Source organism: Lepus europaeus, chromosome 1, assembly GCF_033115175.1.
Source record: "Lepus europaeus isolate LE1 chromosome 1, mLepTim1.pri, whole genome shotgun sequence".
NCBI lineage: Eukaryota > Metazoa > Chordata > Mammalia > Lagomorpha > Leporidae > Lepus > Lepus europaeus.
In genome coordinates, this window is record NC_084827.1 from 93,496,245 (window position 1) to 93,508,635 (window position 12,391).

Here is a 12,391-nt window from a genome sequence, read left to right on the forward strand (position 1 = left end):
CAATGATTATACTGCCATCAGCATTTATTGATTTTCCTTCATAACATTCTGATTTTGTTTCATGGTTACAATCTACCCTTACTTTCTGCTCTACAGATTCTGCTTCCTTCTGTGTTAGTTCTCTCAGTTGAATTTAATACTTCATTTTCATGATTTTAATTTTCCTTTAATACTTGATGATACTTGGATTACCATTCATATGTGTCTTTGAGATCCCATGTTTACCTGAGAATTCTACTTTTATTCACAAAGTCTATACCAGTTAATATTGAGAAGGAGTAGAATCAGCTATTTAAAAAAAAAAGATTTATTTTATTTATTTAAAGGGCAGAATTGCAGAGAAAGGAAGAAAGAGAGATACGAAGAGAAAGATCTTTCATCTGTTGATTCAATCCCTAAATGGTTGCAATGGCCAAGGCTGGGCCTTTGTTCATTTTTCCTGTTAAATGCTGACTCAATTCTGTAATTCCATGAGTGTTTGCTCATATATATGAATGGGGGTAAAAAAAAAATTGAAAGTGCTGAGTGCACAGGCGTGTCTCCTTGATTGTGAGTCACATGGATGCAGGGGTCAAAGTACTTGGACCATCTTCCACTGCCTTCCCAGGTCACAGCAGAGAGCTGGATTGGAAATGGAGCAGCCAGGACTCAAACTGGTGCCAATATGGGATGCTGGCATTGTAGGCAGCAGCTTAACCCATTATGCCACAAGGCCAGCCCCAGAATCAGGTATTTGTTGAGATGTTACAACAGCTTGACACATCAGTTCTTCCCTTCTGAGGGTAAACAGCTATTTTCCTCTGGCCCAAGCTCTCACTCTCTAGGTGATGCAAGTTATCACCTCTAAGAATGAACAGTTCTGCTCTCTTCTATTTGTCAGGACGGGGCTAACCTTACTGACCATTCTGGATGCTTCTCACAATCACACTAATCATTGCTAGAGAGATCCTTCCCATTCCTTATAGCTATTGCTACATCTTTAAAACAATCCTGGAATCCCTCCCACCTTTAATGGATCTTTCCTGCTTATATATTCTCCTGTACTGAGCAAATCTTAACTTATTCTCTTTGGAACTTTTCAAAATCCTGTTTGATGATAGCTTTTTTCCTAGTTTTTAATCTTTTTACAAACGTATTCTTTTTGAATTTTTGTCTTTCCTGGCAACTCTGGAATGTCTATATGGCAGAGATTTAAGTACTGTAAATTGTTTCTAAGAAGGCTTTTCAATCTAATGGTATGCACTTGGGTTTTACTAAAGCGTGGCTAGATAAACTCATTTTTAAAAAATATGTGGCTGGCATTGTAGTGCAAAGGGTTAAGCAACTGCCTGTGATGCCAGCATCCCATTTGGGAACCAGCTTGAGTCCCAGCTGCTACATTTCCAATCCATCTCCCTGCTAATGTGCCTCAGAGGGTAGCAGAAGATGGCCCAAATTCTTGGGCCCCTACTTCCGATGGGGAAAGCTGGATGGAATTCCAGGCTCCTTGCTTCAGCCTGGCCCAGCCCTGGTTTTTGAAGTCATTTGGGAAATGTACCTATGGATGCAGATCTCTTTCTCTCTCTCTCCTTCTCTCTCTGTAACTTTGCCTTTCAAATAAGTAAACAAATCTTTTTAAAAACTATATATGTATGTTCTTGTACATTTTATTTTTATTTATTTATTCTCTCAATAGCACCTGAAAGCAAGACATACCTAGTATATGGAAATATACATCATGGGCTTTCAAAAGCCTCATGAGAAATGTGTATTATGAAAAATCTATGCACAGACTTCAAATTTGCACCCAAATAAACTTACCTGTTAAATTCATTTTCCACGAACTTTGTGAAGTACCCATGTGTGTATTTGTATGCACACATAAACACACTTTGTCATTGAATTAACATTTCTGTCTTCAAAAGATTGGAGCTCTTAAATTCAATTAAGTAATTAATTAATTTGTTCAAGGAATCAAAGTTCATGAAAGACATGACTTCCGAAAGGAGTCTTGAAAACCAAAGTAATTAAAGAATCATGTTCTAGGAGCTGGAGCTGTGGTGTAGTAGGTTAAGCCTCTGCCTGTGGTGCTGGCTTCCCATATGGGCACAGGTTCATGTCCTGGCTTTTCCTCTTCTAATGCAGCTCCTTGGTAATGTGCCTGGGAAAGCAGTGGAAGATGGTTCAAGTGCTTGGGCCCGTGGACTCATGTGGGAGACCTGGAACAAGCTCCTGGCTCCTGGCTTCAGATCAGCCCAGCTCCTGCCGTTGCAGCCACTTGGGAAGTGAACAAGAGGATGGAAGACCTCTCTCTCTGTCTCTCCCTCTCTGTAACTCTGCCTCTCAAATAAATAAATAAATCTTTTAAAAATAGGTTCTAGAAAGTTTCCTGGCCCTTTAAATGCATTCCTTAGCTTTTGGGATAAAATTCAGATTCCTCAGTTTAACAAAGATACGGTGGGTGCCTCCCTCTGGCCATATCTCTGCCCACATCCTCCCATCTCACACCATGCCCACTTCCTCCAGCTATCCAGATACTGAAGAACTTGCTGTTCTCCAAAGCAGTCATCTGTTTCAGTTTCTGAGGCCCCCTCTATGCTTGTCTATACTAGGAACATTTTGGTCCTGGCAAGATTATTTCACCGAGAAACTAACAGTTTCAAGATCATTCTTTGTTTAAAGAACACATTTATCACTGTTGCCTACTGTGTTTCACCCCAATGTCTGCACTGTTGTCTTCCTTTTCAAGGGCGCCACAGCAGAGACTGATGAGCCAGCCTCCTCCCAGGTCCTGAGGCCACCCACATCTGTGAGCGCTGACTGAGCAGTGACAGTTATTAAATAGGTACAAAGACTGCCAACACCCAGTTTCCCTCTGCAGGAGATAACGTGTGGACTTCATTAACAGCAGTCAATGAACAGGAGACAGTCCAAATCCTGAAGAATATGACCTTGACAAGCCGGTTAAATTTCTTTGCATCTCCGTTTCTACACTTGGAAACTAAGTATGCCGGAAAGGCTCTCCCAGCTCTCTCCCAGCTCTCAAATTTGATAACAAGTTTAATAAATTTTACTATTTTTACTTTAAAGATGTATTTATTTATTTGAAAGACAGAGTTACAGAGAGAGAGGAGAGACAGCGATCTTTCATCCACTGGATAACTCCTCAAACGGCAGCAATGACCCTGCTGGGCAGGCTCAAGCCAGGAGCCAGGAGCTTCTTCCAGGTCTCCCACATGGGTGCAGGGCCCAAGCACTTGGGCCATTGTCTGCTGCTTTCCCAGGCACATTAGCAGAGAGCTGAATCAGAAGTGGAGCAGCCGGGACTCAAACCAGTACCCATATGGGATAGCGGCACTGCAGTCTGTGGCTTTAGCCTCTTGTACTCCAATTTTACTGTTTTGGTTTTTTTTTAATTCCTAGAAAAATTTTATTTTGGTTACTTAGTAACCACATCATCGTTGAAAATACTCAAATAGTGGTCAGCATTGTGGAGTAGCGGGTAAAGCTGCTGCCTGAAATGCCAGCAACCTGTATGGACTCTGGTTCATGTCCCAGCTACTGAATTTCATATCCAGATCCCTGCTAATGGCGTGGGAAAAGCAGTGGAAGATAGCCCAAGTATTCCATCTATGTGGGAGACCTGGAGGAAGCTCCTGCCTCCTGGCTTTGGCCTGGCCCACTGCTGACCATTGTGACCATCCGGGGAGTGAACCAGTGGATAGAAGATTTTCTTTCTCTCTCTCTCTGTTTCTCTCCTCACCACACCGACCAACACTTTTTAAAATAAATAAATAAATATTTAGGGAAAAAAAGAAAATACTCAAATAATATTGGAAAATATTTGTCAATGTCCCCTCATGAATCCTAAAATTCTTCCTGCTCGTGCTTCCGCTGCTGCACAGTATTTCATGATATGGCTGAGTTATCTTCTATTTAATTATTTCTTTGTCAACTGACGTGACAGTTGCTTCTTATCTGTCTTATTACAAGCAACAGTAGAGTGAACATCTGTGTAAGAAGGAATATATCTTCTAGTGCATTTCTGCTTTACTCACAGCAAAAGTCTGCGCTCTGGGCTTTGTCCCACCATAAATTTTCTGAGAAGAATTTAAGAAACAGCCAGGTCCCCTCCATATGCAGACATCCCAAAGTTCCATTAACATGGGGCATAGAGAATATTGACAATGCATAGGAAACGTGAAAAATGCAGCCAGGAGCTACCGAGCATCCACTGTAGGTGTTCTCTAGAAAGGATGTTGGTGCTGATGTGTAGGGCTCTGGCCACGTTGAGGTTCAGGCCAAAGTTGAGGGCTAAAGGGGGCTAAAGAAGAGTGTAAATCCATGGGAGATCAAGGACTCTCACTGCACAGTGAGCTTCTCTGTTTGCTGAGTCACTACAGTCAGACAGGAGATAACAGAGAACTCCTTATCTGACACCTTGTATACACTGGGGGTCTTGTGAAGGAAACTTTTAATCACAGGCCAGAGCAGGAAAGAGCCTAGAAACCTCTCTCCTGCTAGCATGGGGGTGGCTGAGGGAGTTCCGCGAGAGCCTGACCTGAAACATTGTCCCTAGTGAGAGAGAAGCCCTGAAACAGTGGAAGGCTGCGCTGGCGAACAAAATAGCAAGAGGAAGAGTAACTGCTGGCATAAGCTTCCAGTGGACCAATGAAGAGTGAAGAACTGACTTCAAAGGCAACAGGAACTACACACTACTAAATGCCAAGCATGATGCTGCGGTTTTTACAGTCAGCATCTCCCAGTAACATCTCTGAAAGGGGATATTACATACCCTCATTGCATATGGAATCGTGTACACATTTCTTTTCTTTCTTCCTTCTCTCTCCATCTCTTTTTCTTCTCTCTCTCCCTCCCTCCCTTCCTTTCATCTTTCCTTTCTTTCTTCCTTCCTGCCTTCCTCACTTTTCTTGCTTCCACAGATACTTGTTGAGAGTCTACACTGTACCAGATAAACTATTGACACTGTGGATTCAGAAGTGAACCACAAGAAAAGGTCCCTGCTTTCATGGATCCATATCCTAGTAGAAAATGACAGATGATTAAACCAACAAATGAATGAAAATGCAAGTGAATACATAAGCAAGCAGGTATAAATGACTGTGACCAGTGTCATGCGGCAATTCAAAATAGAGTGCTACCCAGAGAACCTTCTAGGGTGATGAAAATCTTCCACATTTTGGTTGTGAGAGTGGTGATCATATGATGCTACGTGTCTCTCAGAATTCACAGAATGGTACACCTTATAAATGATGTGTCTTCCTGAATGTCAATCACGCCTCAATAAACCTGACATTACAAAAAATACAGTTCTGTTGCCAGCACTGTGGCATAGTGGGTAAAGCCGCCACCTGCAGTGCCAGCATCCCATATGGGCGCCAGTTCAAGACTGGGCTGCTCCATTTCCAATCCAGCTCTCTGCTATGGTTTGGAAAGCAGTGGAAGATGGCTCAAATCCTTGGGCCCCTGTACTTGCATGGGAGACCCAGAGGAAGCTCTTGGCTCCTGGCTTCAGATCGACGCAGATCCAGCCATTGCAGCCAGTTGGGGAGTGAACCAGTGGATGGAAGACCTCTCTCTCTCTCTCTGCCTCTACCTCTCCTTCTCTCTCTATGTAACTCCAACTTTCAAATAAATAAACAAAAATCTTTTTAAAAAATACAGTCCTGTAATGAAAGTGACTAAAATTGTTAGATTGAGCAACAAAGTCCACCTTAAGGAAGAAGCAATTAAGCTGAGTTTGAGTATAAGAAAGAAGATGAAGGAAGAATTATTCCAGAAAAAGGAAGCAGTAACTGCAACATCCCTATGATGAGAAATACTTTGGCTCGTTCAAGATAGATAGAGAAGGGTGGCCGGCGCCGTGGTTCAACAGGCTAATCCTCCGCCTTGCAGCACCGGCACACCGGGTTCTAGTCCCGGTTGGGGCGCTGGATTCTATCCCAGTTGCCCCTCTTCCAGGCCAGCTCTCTGCTATGGCCCAGGAAGGCAGTGAAGGATGGCCCAAGTCCTTGGGCCCTGCACCCACAAGGGAGACCAGGAGAAGCACCTGGCTCCTGGCTTCGGATCAGCGTGATGGAGGGTGAACCAATGGCAAAAAGGAAGACCTTTCTCTCTCTCTTTCTCTCTCTCTCTCTCTCTCTCTCTCTCACTATCCACTCTGCCTGTCAAAAAAAAAAAAAAAAAAGATAGAGAAGGGTAAGGCTGAAGAAACAGGCAAGAGCCAGGGTAGGGGCAGAGTTGGAAACCATGATCAGAGATTGCTAGTTTGCGTTCTACAGGAAAATTTAAAGGATTTCTAAGCAGAGGATTCATGCTTTCAAAAGATCATTCAGGTTGCTATGTAGAGAATGACTTTAAGGGAGTCAGAGTGGAAGAAGGCAAACAGGAAGTCCAAGCAAGAGATGACAATGTCACCACGTAGAGAGCACAGAGCAGCTGAGCTATTACTGGCATTCTGTGAGTCAGGTTAACCTAAACCTCAGACTCAGTGGCTTAACAGCAGCATTTGGTCAGGTCTTCCTGACTGTGTGCTTCCCTCTTCTGGCGCCATGGAGAATAAGGCTTTTTCTATCTAGAATCCAGTCTCCTCAAGGGCCTCAGAACCCTCTTCATTTGGTCATCAGATGGCAAATGAGCAACCATCCGTGAGCAAACTTCCCTGGGCCTGGTCTGAAAGTGTCCCGTATCACGTTAACTCACATTCCAAGAGCCAGGATCTAGCTGCGTGATTTCAGAACGTGGCAAAGAAAGGAGGGGCATAGGGTCTGCAACTGTGCCCAAGTAGAAACAGAACCTGGTTTGGAAACCACCTAACAATCTCTGCCTTTTTATTTTGGCTATAGAGACCACAAGACATAGAAATGGGCTGGAGGAGACTAGCAACAGGAAAACAAGAACCAACAGTGAAATCTAGGGAATGGGTATTTAGCCTACAGTTAAGATGCCTTTGTCCCACATCAGAGCTCCCGGGTTCAAGTCTAAGCCCTGGCTCCTGACTTCAGATTCCTACCAGTGCAGACTCCAAGAGGCAGCAGTGATGGCTCAAGTAACTGGGTTCCTGCCACCCATGTGGGAGACCTAAACTAAGCTGCTGGCTCCCTGTTTCAGCCTAGCCCAGCCTTGGCTATTGTGGGCATTTGGGATGGGAGCTCTATGCCCGTCTCTGGCTTTCTGATTCTGACTGTCTCACTCTGTCTCTCTGCTTGTCAAGTAAATTTTTAAAATTAAAAAAAAAAATACTAAAATAAAAGTCTTCTTGGTAGGGTAGTCTTTTGGCATAGTAGTTAAGATTCCAGTTGAGTGGCTAGCAGCCCATATCAGAATTTCTTGGTTGAAGTCTTACTCTGCTCCTCATTCCAGCTTCGTGCTAATACAAACCCTGGGAAGCAGCAGGTGATAGCTCAGGTGCTCAGGTCCCTGCCATCAATGGGGCAGACTGAGTTCTGGGTTCCTGACTGCAGCCCAGTCAAGCCCCAGCCATTATGGGCATTTGGGGAGTGAACCAACAAATGGGAGATTTCTGCCACTCAAATACCTAAATAAATAAATAAATACATAAATAAATAAATAAAGATCTCTGCCCTGTGTTAGAGGATGTGGAAGGATATTTATATCCTAATATACAGCATATTTATTTATTTTTTATTTTAAAAATGTTTAAAGAGAGATTTTAAGTGAGCACATTTTTACTTGGGTTTCAAATGTACGTGTGCTTGGTTCTGTGCCATGCATAGCGATTTCTCTCCAAACATTTTGGATCACATTCATAAGGAATGAGTTTAAGTCTTCTATGTCCTCTTTTCCCATCCTAACCCACATGCAGATCCTAGAGTGGGTGGGGTATTCCTGTACTGTCATTTTATGTCCTTACTGGCAGTTTCCCTAAAAAAAAAAAAAAAAACACTTTTTTAAAAAGATTTATTTATTTATTTATTTGAAAGGCAGAGTTACAGAGAGAGGTCTTTCATCCACTGTTCACTCCCCAGATGGCCACAACGGCCAGAGCTGGGCCGATCAGAAGTCAGGAGCCAGGAGCTTCTGCTGGGTCTCCCACACAGGTGCAGAGGCCCAAGGACTTGGGCCATCTTCTGCTGCTTTGCTAGGCCATAGCAGGAGCAGCCAGGACACAAACCAGCATCCATATGAGATGCCAGCACCATAGGCAGAGGCTTAACCTACTACGCCACAGAGCCGGCTTCTTCAGTAAACTTTTGTAAAAAAATTGTCTGTGTGGAGGCTAAGGTCAAGATACATCCCAAGTGCCCTGTAGAGTAATCCAAAAGGGACCAACTATGCCATGTAACCCTAGCACAAATTTATGAATTAGGATTTGCCTGTCAACTCATAATGACTAATCTCTTTCCTTGAAAAGACTTTTTTGCTTATTTATTTCCATGTTATTTGAAAGGCATGGAGGCAGAGACAGAAAGAGAGAAGAGAGAATGACACCTGACACCTTCCGTTTGCTAATTCACTTCCTGATGGCCCTCAACAAAGTTGGGACAACCTGAAACAGGGAACTGGAACTGCATCCAGGTCTCCCCTGTGGGTAGCAGTGTCCCAAGTACTTGAGCCATCACCTGCTACTTCCCAGGACGCTGGATCAGAACTACAGGATCAGGAACTCAGACCAGGGACTTAGATATGTGATGCGGGCATTCCAAGCAGTGACTTAACTGCTGTGCCAAACATCTACTCCTGGAAAGATTGTTAATCTTACCATCCATTTACGTAATTAAATACACAATGCTCAGTGTTCTCAGGAACTTGTAAAATTTTAATTATCTGTTCTGGTCATGCTTTTTACAGTTTGATTGTCCCGTCAATTAAATCAATGCTTTTCAAATACATATATGTGCATCATAAATTTTTCCCGTATAACACAATAAAACATGTTTACTAAACAAATGATATATAATTGTCAAACAAAATTTTTAATACAAAAAAGGAAAAAAGAGAAGAAACAGAAATTAGAAAGCATTCAATCATGAAAGCATAACTGAATCATGCAAAGACACTTGATGTTTGCATGTCTTTTTCTAGACTTGTTCTTCCTTTGCACATATCTTTTCCTTATCAAGATAGCTTCACTCTAAATTTCATATTTCATAATCTAACTTTTTAAAATATTTACAATTAACAACAGGAGTCACTGTGCACTAACTCCCCATGCAGGACCTCTGTCTTTGATGAGATGTATCATGAGAGTTAACTGTAAAACTAATTCTCAGTTTGTGTGTGTGTATGACTGTGTGTGTAAACTGTTGAAATCTTTACTTAGTATAGATCTGGTCTTCTGTGTACAGTTAATTGAAAATGAACCTTAACGGAGAATGGGACTGGGAAGGGGAGAGGGAGGTGGAAGAAGGGTGGGAGTATAGGTGAGAGGGCAGGTATGGTGGGAGTAGTAACTATATTCCTAAAGTTGTACTTATGAAATCTGTATCCCTTAAAAAATAAATAAATTTTTAAAAAATGTTTAAAAAGAGATTTTAAGTGAGCACATTTTTACTTGGGTTTCAAATGTAAGTGTGCTTGGTTCCGAGCCATGCATAGCGATTTCTCCCCAGTCATCTTGAATCACACTCATAAGGAAAGAGTTTAATTATTTCATGTCTTCTTTTCCCATCCTAACCCACATGCAGATCCTAGAGTGGGTGGGGTATTCCTGTACTGTCATTTCACGTCCTTACCAACAGTGTGGAAGATGTCCTCCACTGACTTATTTTGTAACGCACTGAGCTCCACCCTTCTCTTTTCTCCCCATCTTGCTTTAGCCTTCTCTTTCCAAGATTACAAAAATGTGATCAATAAACAATATAATTTATGTTGTGGTTTTTCATACTGCGTTCTAAAAAATTGCATTTCCTGACATTGTCTCACTCTTCAAATGCAGTCTTCTTACAGTATCATCAGACATGTGATCTCTTCTGACTGGTTTCCCTTCCCTCTCTTTCTCTTTCCTCCGTCTGTCTACATTCACCCAATAGCCCTCTCCTCCCTGTGGTCTGAGACGGAGTATATCAAATGGATTTAAAATACAACTATTAGAGAATACATGTTTCAGATTTGACTTTAGAGTCTTGCTTTATTTTAAAGCTTGTACAGTAGTGAATCACTAAACCACTGTGCCTGTTTAGGAGATCTTAAGTTTGTTCAGTACAGTACTACCCTAATTCACATGTGGAGTGTTCCCCAACACGCCTTTAGGTGTCTAGTAGCTGCTTAGACTTATGGGTATTGGAACACTGTAGAAAAGCAACCAAAAGAGGAGCTGCCTGTACAAAAAAGCACTGTCCTGCTCTTGCTGAGATCTCAGCCAGTGATGACAGGCGGATAAGGAGCCACTGCACCTGCTGACCCAAAGATCAAGAAATTGCAGGAGGGGGTCACTTATCCGGGAAAGCAAAAGCAGCACATTTGACTGGTGGAGCCTTCTGAGCCCAGGAAAGGAACTTGTATCCACATATGTTCTCTCAGCTCCTCAAGAGGCACATTCTGGGTGCTGCTTACTAGGGGCCTGCTGGGGGAGTTCTTCCCAATACAAGTTCATAAACAACACTCCCTTTGCTATTCCTTTTTTCTTTTTCTTTTTTTTTTTTCTCCCTTTTGTCCTTGCCTGGATTACCTGCTGCATCTTTTCCATATAAAAACTCATTTCCGCTTTCCTTCCACACTAGAATTGAACACCAGCTCAGAGCCCACACCATTAGGCATTGTTTTCGGTTTCCTTCATGATAAGGAGGGCAAGCTTTTCAAACGCTGTACAGAGGTAAAGGGAAATATTTACATTCTGCATGAGAGCGGGGAGGAGGAAAGAAATGCTCCACTCTAGATTGGGCTAATCCATCAAAGTAACTCATTAAATGTTCTTGTTAAAACAAGTTGAACATTCACACCTTGCCATACTTAGAGCTTCATTAAGATGCAAATGAGCACAGAAGGGTATCTGTTGTTAGTTACTTGGTGGAAGTGAAGATTAATTGCAATCCCTTTCCTGCGAATAGTTTTTGATTAATGAGAACTAGGAGGAAATTAGGTGTTTGAAGAGAGATGCAGAAAGGCCAGAGTCAGGGACTATGACCAGGCAAAGAATGGGAAAGTCTGTGACAGTTCTGCTGTAACAGTGAGCAAGTAAAGTTATACTTACTTTAACCACAAACTTAAAATACTCACTTAATTCCACTTTCCAAAGAAATGCCCTGGTTTGCTCTTTCCAAATATCTATCTGTTCATCCTATTCTCCCTGACCATGGCTGTCTTCTCATGGTCACACCCACGTGGTCTAGACGACATCCTCTTTTGCAACAGAAACTCTATCAGTGAACTTGAACACAATTTCCTCATCTCTCATTTGCCAGGGGCTCAAAATAAAGATTTTGACACTTGTTAACTTTACTCATATCTCAATGAGTGTTCAGTAAATTCTGTATCCTCAGCCACATCCCCACAGAGAGATGAAACCATGGCAAGACTGTAATAACAATGCGAAGAGGCCCATAGGAATCAATGCTAACTCCAGAGCATGTCTTTTCAAAGGATTTCATAGCATTGGAGGGACTAAGGCAACATGGGAGAAATCATACTGTAACAGGAGCAAGCAGAAAGCTGTTTGATACAAAGAGTAGAGAAGCTAAGTAGCAGAGAATGACCAATAAGAAGGGGAAGCAAAAGATCACAACAGAAACAGACGTTAGCATCAGTGGCACAATAGGAATATTATCAGATATGTTACCCAAGGACTGAGCACAAAAGTACAGGAACATCCGGGATATTTGAAAGCATGGTGACTTCACTACGGTCATTATTACCTGTTATTTTGATCATCTCCTTCAAAGTTAGAGTGGTCTAGGGAAGCCAGGGCCATTTTTTGGTTACCTTTATTACTGTCTACCCGCCTCTCTCCCAACTCTTCAAGGTTGTGTGGCCTGGGGAAATTTGTGTAATAATAGGATACCCCATAGCCACTCAATTGTCCTAAGATGCTGACATTGGACTACTTTTCTGTATTTACCAGCTGACCTCAACCAGACAAGGACTGCAGCAGATACCATGCCAAGACAAATGCAGAGAATCAGTCCCACCTCACTAGAGAAGTCATAGAATTTGCCAAACTATGTACACTTTTTGTTTTAACTTTTCTATATAGACACTATTTAGGGAAAACTAACGAAACATTACCAGGTCAGGTTAAAGATTAATGCTTAACCCCAAACCCCACACCCCATAACTGACATACTGCAAATAAGACAGGTTTTCTCCTCTTCAAATTCCCTCGTAAGTTTGGCTTTCTCTTAACTACTGCTGAATCCGTACCAAGTTATACAAACTTCTTCCTAGACAAGTGTTGGTGACTGACAGAATAAATGAACTCCTTTCCGAGTAAGTG